General features: G+C 42.2%; 1 long non-coding RNA gene across 1 annotated transcript; it reads right to left on the bottom strand.

Moving 5' to 3' along the window:
- Window positions 1–929: 929 nt before the first annotated feature.
- LOC141074374 (uncharacterized) lies at window positions 930–8,452 on the bottom strand. Its single transcript, XR_012227186.1, has 2 exons — window positions 8,396–8,452; window positions 930–1,281 (listed from the first exon to the last, which is right to left on the bottom strand). It is a non-coding gene; the product is annotated as an uncharacterized lncRNA (long non-coding RNA).
- Window positions 8,453–10,561: the final 2,109 nt, after the last annotated feature.

Below are 10,561 nucleotides of genomic sequence, written 5' to 3'. Positions count from 1 at the left end.
CCATGGGGTATGCATTAGATGCTTAGGTGGCTGGGGAGAGGGTGCACTGCGTTTCGCTATCATGTGACCAGGAACATTTTTATAAGGAAAGTCATTCTCATTCCATACCCAGGTGGCTGGCTCTAATTTAGCTAGTGTACATGCACCTTCAGTTCCTTTAGGAATCCATCTATATGCATTACTTCCACAGACTACATAAACTCCTTTTGGTAATTCAAACTGAAATTCATTAAGGATAGCTATCGCTATTGAAACCAACCGGGTAGTGTCAGTATAAAGGCACCAGGAATCATCTAAATCTGTAGTAACTGCCCTATAATATCGTAATGGTTGGCATTCCGGTTCTGTATTGAGGCTTATGGACATCTCAGCTGCTCCATCTCCATACTGACCTTCTCTGGTTTCTTCATCTACATGAACCGCCTCTCTTGCCGTGCACTGTGTTGTATTGCCATAAAGGAATGAATGATTCCTTGTCCAATTAGTATCATGTAGGAATCGTTCCAAACACACCTGGTCACTGCAAATTTGTTTATCTCCCAGAGAAAAGGGAGTTTTTACTGCAAAGCTAAGTTTTAGCTTCTGATCGGGCACTTTCCCTATATAATTTTTATCAGTAGCCTTGTTTCCCCAGTTTCCATCATATTCCTTAAATTCGAATAGATTGATCGGCCGTTTATCTACAGGTTCCTGTCTCCTAGTGAGATTTATTTGAAACCATGGCTGCCTTGTCCAACCTGTAATAGGCAAGGCAGCAGAGGTCTGACTCTGTTGTTCAGCGAGATTAAGGGCCCGCATTTCCCAACACCCTCCCCTGAACAGCTCCTCCTCTGTTAGTGGAGTTACGAAATATGGCATAGTTTTTGCAGCAATGGGGGCATGAGAACAAATCCAACAATTGGATAAATTTCGGACCTGGGCAATATAGCTATGGTACTGGACAAATTTATTAGCCCACTGTTTTGATACATCACTATCCCATGGTTCAAAAACATCATTATCTTTTTTACATTGCATAGACGACATCACAGTGAGGAGCAAGAATGGATAGTACTTCCCAAATTCCATCCTTCTTAGTTTCTGTGGAACTTCTTGCAGTGAGAAGCGTGAATCCAGGTGTTTTTTCCCTCCAGCTTAACAGATGTAGGCGTGGTCAGCTGGACCTGGTAGGGTCCTTCAAAGCGAGGATCCAGACTTTTCCTTAGATGCTTTCGCGTCACCACCCAATCTCCAGGCTTAAGATCATGTGAGCCTGATAAGGAGGACGGATCTGGAAGGGAACTGAAAACACGCGCATGAATTTGCTGTAACACCTGTTGTAACGCGCCTACATATTTGAATGAGAGGCCTGAATCTGCTGGGGAAAGTACAATCCTGTCTTGGGAGGGCTCCCAAACAACACTTCATATGGACTTAAACTTGTCTTTCGGTTGGGAGTTACCCTAACAGTGTACAATGCAATGGGAAGACACTCAGTCCATGGTTTACCTGTCTCTGCCATTGCCTTTTGAATTTTCAATTTCAGTGTACCATTTAACCTTTCCACCCTGCCACTACTCTGAGGGTGATAGGGAGTATGAAAAGATTGCTCTATCCCCAAGGCTCGAGTGATTCCTTGGCACACCTGTGAAGTAAAGTGACTACCTCGGTCACTTTCGATTACCTCTGGTACTCCGAATCTGCAAACAACTTCTGATATCAACTTTTTAACCACAGTACGTGCATTTGCATGAGCACAAGGCCATGCTTCTGGCCAATTTGAGAAAAGATCCACACATACCAGCACATATTCATAGTTGCCTACCCTAGGAAGCTGAATGAAATCAATCTGCAGTCGCTGAAAAGGGTACAATGGCCTTGGGGTGCACTTTAGTGGCACCTTTACTGTTTTTCCCACATTGTGGCATGCGCAGATTACACATCCCTGTACGAATTTTGCAGCAGCATAATGGAACCCTGGTGCGACCCAACTTGCTTTTACCTGACTTACCATTCCATCCTTGGATTGATGGGTTATTCCGTGGGAGAGGGAGCACATCATAGGGTACAATGCCCTGGGCAAACAATACCTATCATCCACTCTCCACAATCCATCTTCTTCCTTCGCACCTGAGTGCCTTTGCCATCCCTCCTTTTCTGGTGCAGAGGCCTGATCTTGCAGGTTCTGAAGTAATTGTAGATCCACCTCCCCCGACACCTGTACAGTGTATGTTCCTGCGGGAAGAGGGAATAAAGCAGCAGCCTTGGCTGCAATATCAGCTCGGTTATTACCTTCGGCTTCCTTAGTGCGCTCCTTAGTGTGAGCTTGCACTTTTACTACAGCAACTTTCTTAGGCAGCTCCAATGCTCTAAGGAGCTGGGCCACCAATTCTGCATTTTTAATGGGTTTAACAGAGGAACCAACAAACTTTCTGCTCTTCCATATGGGACCATAATCATGGCATATGCCAAATGCATAGCGGCTATCTGTGAAGATATTTGCTGTCAAATGTTCAGCGATTACACACGCCTCAGCGAGTGCTTTCAATTCAGCTTCCTGTGCAGACATTTCGGCCGGCAGTGCTTCACTCTTCACCACCTCATGCTGATCTACAATTGCATATCCTGTGTGAGGTACACCATTTTGATAATACCGTGATCCGTCTACGTACAACTCTAAGTCTGCATTAGAAATTGGTGTCTCTTGCACATTGGCAAGTGGTTGTGTTTCTGCCTCCATGAGCTCAAAGCAGTCATGCTGAGCTTCAATTAATCCTGAATCATCAGTATCTGGCAGCAAAGTAGCGGGGTTCAGAACTGTACACCTTTTTATAGTCACATTTGGGGGTGTAAGCAGAGCCACTTCATACTTTGTTAACCTATTCATGGACAAATGTTTTGTCCTTGCCTGGAGCAGCAGCTCCTGCACAGAGTGTGGTACCAGAATTTCCAAGGGATTATCTAGCACCAAGTCTGCAACTTTTTCCTTCAGCATTGCACAAGCTGCGACTGCTCTGATGCATGTTGGTGCTCCCTGTGCTACTGTGTCAAGTTTGGCTGAATAATATCCTAGGGGGCGATGCTTCCCTCCATGTTGTTGTGTAAGCACCCCTTTAGCATGTCCCCCTGATTCATGACAGTACAAACGGAAAGGCAGGCCATAGTTTGGGATTCCTAGGGCCGGTGCAGAGACGATGGCTTCCTTCAGATTTTGGAACCCCTCTTTGGCTTCCGAGGTCAGCTGGTACGGCTGCCCTTTATTACATGCGGATAACACGTCAAAGAGAGGCTGCATCATTTGCGATGCAGCAGGAATCCATTCTCTGCAGTAACCAATCAATCCCAAAAATGTTCTCAGTGCAGTATTTGAGGTGGGCTCAATGGCTTGGCTTATGGCCTTTTTCCTCTGTAAAGTTATATGTTTTAATTGGAATGAAGTGCAATGTCCCAAGAAAATGACCTTTTCCTTCGCTATCTGTAATTTGTCCTTTGACACCTTGCATCCTTCATGATACAAGAATATCAGTAATGAAGCAGTTTCCTTTAGACACACTTGCCTATCTGGGGTACAAAGAAGTAAATCATCCACGTACTGTATCAACTGCACATCTTCCCTTTCAGGGTGCCAAGAAAGAAGGATTCCTGCCATTGCCTCGGAAAATACAGAAGGGGAAGTAGCTCCCCCTTGAGGCAGTCGTGTCCAACAGTACTGCTTGCCAGCATGTGTAAAAGCAAACAGCATTTGGCTTTCTTCGTCAATTGGCACCGAAAAAAAGGCATTGCTTAGATCAATAACAGTAAAACATTTTGCATTACTTGGAATCTGATTCAACAAGGTATGAGGATTTGGCACAATAGGTATGTCCACTATCATTAGTTTGTTAATTTCCCTTAAATCATGTACCATCCGGTACACCGCAGGTTGTCCTGCCACAGTCTGCTTCTTCTTTATCGGAAAAAGAGGTGTATTAAAAATGGATTTTTTCTCCTTTAGTATACCTGCCTTCAGATAGGTGGATACCTGTGCAGAAATAGCCTCAGTTTGTTCTTTACTCAGCGGATATTGTCGGATACGTACTGGTACAGCTCCTGGTTTCAACTTAATAGAAACAGGTGTTATTTTTAACAAACCCACATCTGTTTTATCTTTTACCCATAGTGCAGCTGGTATTTGCTCAAGCATCTGCAGTATCTCCTCATCTTGCCCAACCTGTTGTTTTTCCTGTTCTTCTAACCGCATCATGGACATCACCAGGGATAGGGCTTCTTCCGATAAAGGGCCTGAAACAGTAATTCCCTTTTTTCCAAATTTAATGATTGCATTGACAGCATTCAGAATATCAGCTCCTATCAAATTCAGGGGGCATTTTTCCGATACCAACAGTCGGACACATAAGTCAGTAGTCTGAGCTATTCGTACATTCATAGGTTCTGTCTCATACAAAGGATGAACCACTCCCTCTGCTCCTATTCCCTTCACCGTTTTCCCTGTCATGAATCGTTGTGGCATATCTTGTTTTCTTATAATAGTACGGCTCGCCCCCGTATCAATTAAACATTTCAATTGCTTCCCATTGGGAAGTTGTAATTGGGTTGTGGCCCTTGGACCATCCCTAGGGGGAACCACTATTACAGAATCATATTGGGGGCTGCCAAGTTCCTAATCTGACAAATTTCCTGCCTCATCAGTTGCTACCAGTGAAACACGAGTCTGCTCTGGGTTAGTTGTTCTATTCCTGAAACAATTCCTTTTGAGGTGCCCTCTCTGGCCACATTCATAGCAAAGCCCTCTCCGTCTGCACTCCTCTGGGTCTATTACCCCATCTCTCCTTTTTCTGTCTCCTCCCGCAGCTCTGTTATGTATGCCTGATGCTTGGACCGCAGTTCTGACAGCATTATTAAAGGCATCAGGAGGTATATTTACCATGACAGGCACCGGCTTCTGCTGTTTTTTTGCTTTGCGATTATTAATTTGGGCTTCTATCCCCCGGAATACGGGAAGAGAATTTTCCAAGGTAGCAAATACACATTCAGGTCTTACTTTCATCACTTCAGCTCTCAAGTCCTCTCTTAATCCAGTTATAAACATGCTTTTCAGAAACCTAGCTTCCCTAGGATTTTTCAGGTCATAGTCATGGTCTGTGAACGCTGCTGCGCACTTTGCATGGAATTTGTCAATAGGTTCATCTGGTTCTTGAAATACTTCAGGCAACCCTGAGGTCAACTCTTCTGTTAGCTGCTTGGCTACTACGTGTAACCTTGCTATAAACTGTCGCCCTGATTCTCTAGTTTTCTTATCCTCTGGAACTTCACGTATCGTATTAACATCTGCCGGGACTGCCCTCACCTTCTCAAGCAAAGGCACTCCAGCCGATATTCGACACAGTGGTTCCAGATCATTCCAGGCTGCGTCATAATTATCAGCTACCCCTTCTACTGCTCTATAGAATCCTAAGGGATTCTTGTAAGGATCGGGGAAGCTGGTTGCCATGGCTAACTGTTCAGATCTACTCCATGGCTTATACCACGTAGTGGTATCTACTTTTCCCTCATCCTCTCCGTCATCTGTTGGTCTGCTCGTAGTCTGAGTTATCACAGGGAAGCTGCTGACTGTGGCTTTTCTCTCAGCCCTACTGCAAAAATCACATTCTATCTTCCCTTTCTCCTGTGGCTTATTACACCTATTACAAATCCAAGTAAGGGATCTCATAGCTCTATTTGAATAACCCTGAGTATCCTCACTTTGCTGGTGTTTGTCCTCACATCTCCACTCATTATTTTCCCTAATCAACTTTAGCTTAGCCACCTGTGAACTACCTTGGGAGGGACTGGGTGTCATTTGCAATCTAAAATCATCCTCACTTCCCCCTGAAACCTCCCGTCCTCCCTGTCCAGAACTTTTTATTGGGGTGGAAAAACTATCTAGGGATTCCCTTGGAAGTGCAGGGTATTGATTTGTAACCGAATATGTAGGAGGAGAAGATTCAAAAGTAAAGGGGCTCTTTTGCCTCTGCATTGGAGATGCAGGAGGAATCATTCTCTCCCCCACATACTGAATAAATGGGGTCCCTGGTGTCTGATAAATCACTGGTATCTGACCAGAACGGAGTCCTGACATATGAAAATCTGGTGGAGACAAAAATGATGGTGAAGAAAAATAAGGCACAGTACTAGCCGTCGCTGCTTCAGTGGACATAGATTCTATGTCCTTTCCACTAATGATTCTTTCCCTTATAGGGCTACAACTACTTGTAACTTTCGAATCACTGACTGAGACTTCTTCTCTCTCACTCAAAGGGGCGGAGGGAGCCGTGGACACAGACTGTCTTTGTAAAGGAGGGGCTGTTGCTTGTCCCTGCGCTGTTGGATTTCTCCCTCTTCTATTCTGGGCGAACTCACTCTCGTCATCATCATTATCAGTATTAAAATATGGATCATGCTGCTCAGCCGTTCTCATCCAAGCAGCCACTTGTTCCTCATAACCATGCCTCTCGATCCACTTATCATGCTCTTTGCTAAATCGTTTCCATCTCTCAATGTCTAAACACCCATTCTCCGGCATCCCTGCTTGCTTTAAAATTTTTGTAGCATTTTTAACCGCTTTTTGCCCATGTTCCAAGCGCACCAGATCCCTCATTTTATATCTTGGATCTGTGTTTCGTCCTAGCCTGGTAAACTTAGTGCCCATAGCAAAAAGCTATCTAAATCAGAAGCTGTCAAGGTCAGCCACCTCCTATCTTCAGCTCTGTCTGTTTCAGATACTGTCAAGGTCGGCTATTCCTATCTTCAGTTCTGACTGTCTATATCGGAAACCGTCACGGTCAGCTACTCCTATCTTCAGTTCCGATATCTAGCAGGATCCCACTGGTCGATTATGATGTCCAGCAGTCTCTGCTTCTAAAGTAACAAGCTGAACTTGTACTTTCTGTTCTGCCCTGATTCTACTACACACCTTGTAGAACAGGTAACTATAAGTTGCTACAAACAATATTATTCCAAAAGCAAGCCGTACATATTCCTTATACATCAGAATCAGATCCTGAGTTTTCACTAGACTCTGAGCATGTCAAATCTATTCCTGAGTCTATTTCAGAGAGATCAAAATAGTATTCATGTGAGACTATATCTTGCCACCTTGGCATGTACCATCTAGTCTCTAAGATATATGACCAACTTTTCAATAATGCATTAGGGTGTGGCACTATATGACAGGAAAATACTCGGTACAATTTCTTTGCTCTTCTGTACTGATGAGGAACAACTGGCGTTAAGTGTACTCTTTCCAAAAACCAATCAGACCTTAATCTTCTCACCCTTTCTTGACAAATCGTAACTGAACACAAACAACTTTCACACGGCATGTACAAGTAACACGTACACTTCACAAACTAGTATTCATCTCAAAGTGTCTCAAAGCCACCGGACAGTAACTGGCTCCTGTACTTCCAAATCTTCGCAATACCTCTGCTATCTCACAATTGACCGGGATATCTCGAGGCACTCTAAAATGAATATTTATAGTCAAAATATACACTCTCACAGATCCAAGCCAGGTTATGGCAGCCCACCAGCCAACTCCTCCCGTGATTTTCCCCTCAGTCTTCCAGTAACGTGGGGTCGCATCTGTCTGCAAACTCTTTATAACTATACTTTGAACACACTGATCACAGGACATTTATCAACCAATTCTTATCCTTTTACTACTTAGCTTATTCTTTCTACTACTTAGCAACTAGCAGAGCAACAAAAACACATAATAACATAATCCACCAACCAAAGAAAAACCAGAATAGCAATCAAAGTGAGAAGGGTGGAACATGTATAACACAACATTACTTTCTATTTTCAGTTCTGCCTTCTACATATAACACCCATTCAACTCACACACCTTTCAAGATTTAAGATCATTCATAAGAAAATTTTTAGCAGCACTTCTGATCTGTTGCCCGGTCTTGTACTGGCAATACAATATCAAGCACACAAAATTAGAATGTTAGGATGGTTAGTATTTTTAGACAGATAAACAAATACAAATATACAACCACAAACAATACAAACTACATTAAAGCCAAGGAACAAAAGAAACAAAACAAGCAAAAAAAATTAAAAAAAACTTAAAATAAAAAAATAAAACAAACCTTAATTTTTGTTACCCGAGGGGATTCCCATTCAAAGATCCAGACAGACTGACCTACCTACCCTGTCTTAGGGAGACAAGAAAGGATGCGAGCCAAAATGGCTCACGTACCCGGGTCTCCTTTCTGTTCTCCCCCCGACAGAGCAAGGCAATCCTTTTCAGTCCAAATTGATAGTTAAAGGGGAATTCAATCTCGCTACGGGCCTCCAAGTTTGTCAGCGCCGGGATTTTTTCTCTAATCACCAACCTCGGGTAAAGCTCATTTAGAGCTTCTCTTACCTAGGATCCTAGGAATGGAGACGTAAAAAAAAGACACAGGAGGCTTGTCTTTTAAGTTAATCTCTCTCTTTATTAAGATGGGTACTTCTTTTATAGGATCGCAAAAGAGGAAATAGACAAATATAGACAATTTCCGTAATATTATGTAACAATTGTGAAATGGTGGATGGTTGGCAAAAACAACAGTTATATAACAGATATGACAAAATGATATATTATGTGTTTAATTGGGGATGATGGGAATATGGCAGTTCCTTGATATCAATTTAACAATTCATGGAACTGCATCCGGTAATACTAACAGGCCAAAATACTTGGCCTTGACATTTTAGACATTATTCTAAGAAAAGAGAGAATTTTGGAACTGACCACTTGGCAGAATTTTCTAACCACGTAGACAGATGATAACAATTAAAATAGTGTCATGGGTTACAAGTTGTTTTTCAGTTATTTTTCTGGTCTATAGAAACTAAGATTAACCATTTCTTTGACAGTGTGAACGTAGCCCAAGGTGTGGAGGAGCAATTTTGTTTTTGGTTATTTATTTTGCCTTATGTACAAGTCATTACCCTGGAAAGGATGTTCCTTAACATATTTCCCAGGAAAATCCATTTTGTTTTTGTATGTTTTATTGTGAGTCTGTAAAAGTGGCGTAACACTCTGACAACCTTGTTCACAGCTTTTACCTGGGAGTCAGAAATGCTTCCAGGGGTCTTCCCCATGCTGTTCCCATGTCATTAGACACTGTTCCCATTGGTTTCCACAATTTCTAGTCCCTCTGCAGACCGCCGGGGGGGGGCAGCCGGAAAAAAGCTGGAGCCTCCCATAGACTTACACCCGAGCTGTCCAATTTGCTCGACCCGAGCAACGATCACTCGAGCATTTCAGTGCTCGCTCATCACTACTATTAACCCTTCCACCATGGCCTCGCTTTTTTCCACTCATGTTGGATGTACCCTTCCCCTCTTGACAAGCTCTTTCAGAACCCTAGGTTCAGTCCTGTTAGTCACATGTCAGTAAATTAACAATCTGAATCTATTTCCTGAGATAGTGTGGCTGGTCCAAAGAATTATCACAAAAGATTTAGATGCTGAAATGTGGACTGATGTCTGGACCACACAATTAGAAAAATGGATTTAGATACTGAAATGTGCACTCCTGGATGGACATAACAGTTAGGACAATAGATTTTAGATGCTGAACTGTATACTGCTGGCTGGACCACACGATGTGTACAAAGGACTTAGATTCTGAAATGTTGACTAATGGCTGGACCACAGTATTACCACAAAGGATTTAATTTTTTATTTTATTTTTTTATTTATTTTTTATTTGTTTATTAACCACAAAATAAAATGTACAATCTACATATTTGCATACAGTATCAAGCACGATACAGAGCACGCACACCTATACATTTTATTAAACATAGAACAAAATGCGCACTCTTATTTATATCCAAGGTGATACAGGAATAACCTACGGAGTATTTGCAAAAGGACATTAAGCCGTATACAATGAAACATTTAAATTATACAAGTCCTTATACTATTACGCAAGTAATAAACCTATTAACAAAGAAACATGGAACTGTAAATATCAGCACAAAGGATTTAGATTATGAAATGTCTCCTGGTACTTGCACCAAAATATTATCCCAAATGATTTCAATAATGAAATGTGGCCTGGTGCCTGCACTACATTATTAGCACAAACAATTTAGATTATTAAATGTTACCTGGTGCCTGCACCACAGTACAGTTGTGGCCAAAAGTATTGACACCCCTGCAATTCTGTCAGATAATACTCAGTTTCTTCCTGAAAATGATTGTAAACACAAATTCTTTGTTATTATTATCTTCATTTAATTTGTCTTAAATGAAAAAACACAAAAAGAATTGTCCTAAAGCCAAAATGGATATAATTCCACACCAAACATAAAAAAGAGGGTGGACAAAAGTATTGGCACTGTGCGAAAAATCATGTGATGCTTCTCTAATTTGTGTAATTAACAGCACCTGTAACTTACCTGTGGCACCTAACAGGTGTTGGCAATAACTAAATCACACTTGCAGCCAGGTGACATGGATTAAAGTTGACTCAACCTCTGTCCTGTGTCCTTGTGTGTACCACATTGAGCATGGAGAAAAGAAAGAAGACCAAAGA

This window comes from Dendrobates tinctorius, unplaced genomic scaffold (genome assembly GCF_039654945.1).
Source record: "Dendrobates tinctorius isolate UK_male_01 unplaced genomic scaffold, ASM3965494v1 ptg000332l, whole genome shotgun sequence".
Classification (NCBI taxonomy): domain Eukaryota; kingdom Metazoa; phylum Chordata; class Amphibia; order Anura; family Dendrobatidae; genus Dendrobates; species Dendrobates tinctorius.
This window is presented reverse-complemented; position numbering and strand designations above follow the sequence as displayed.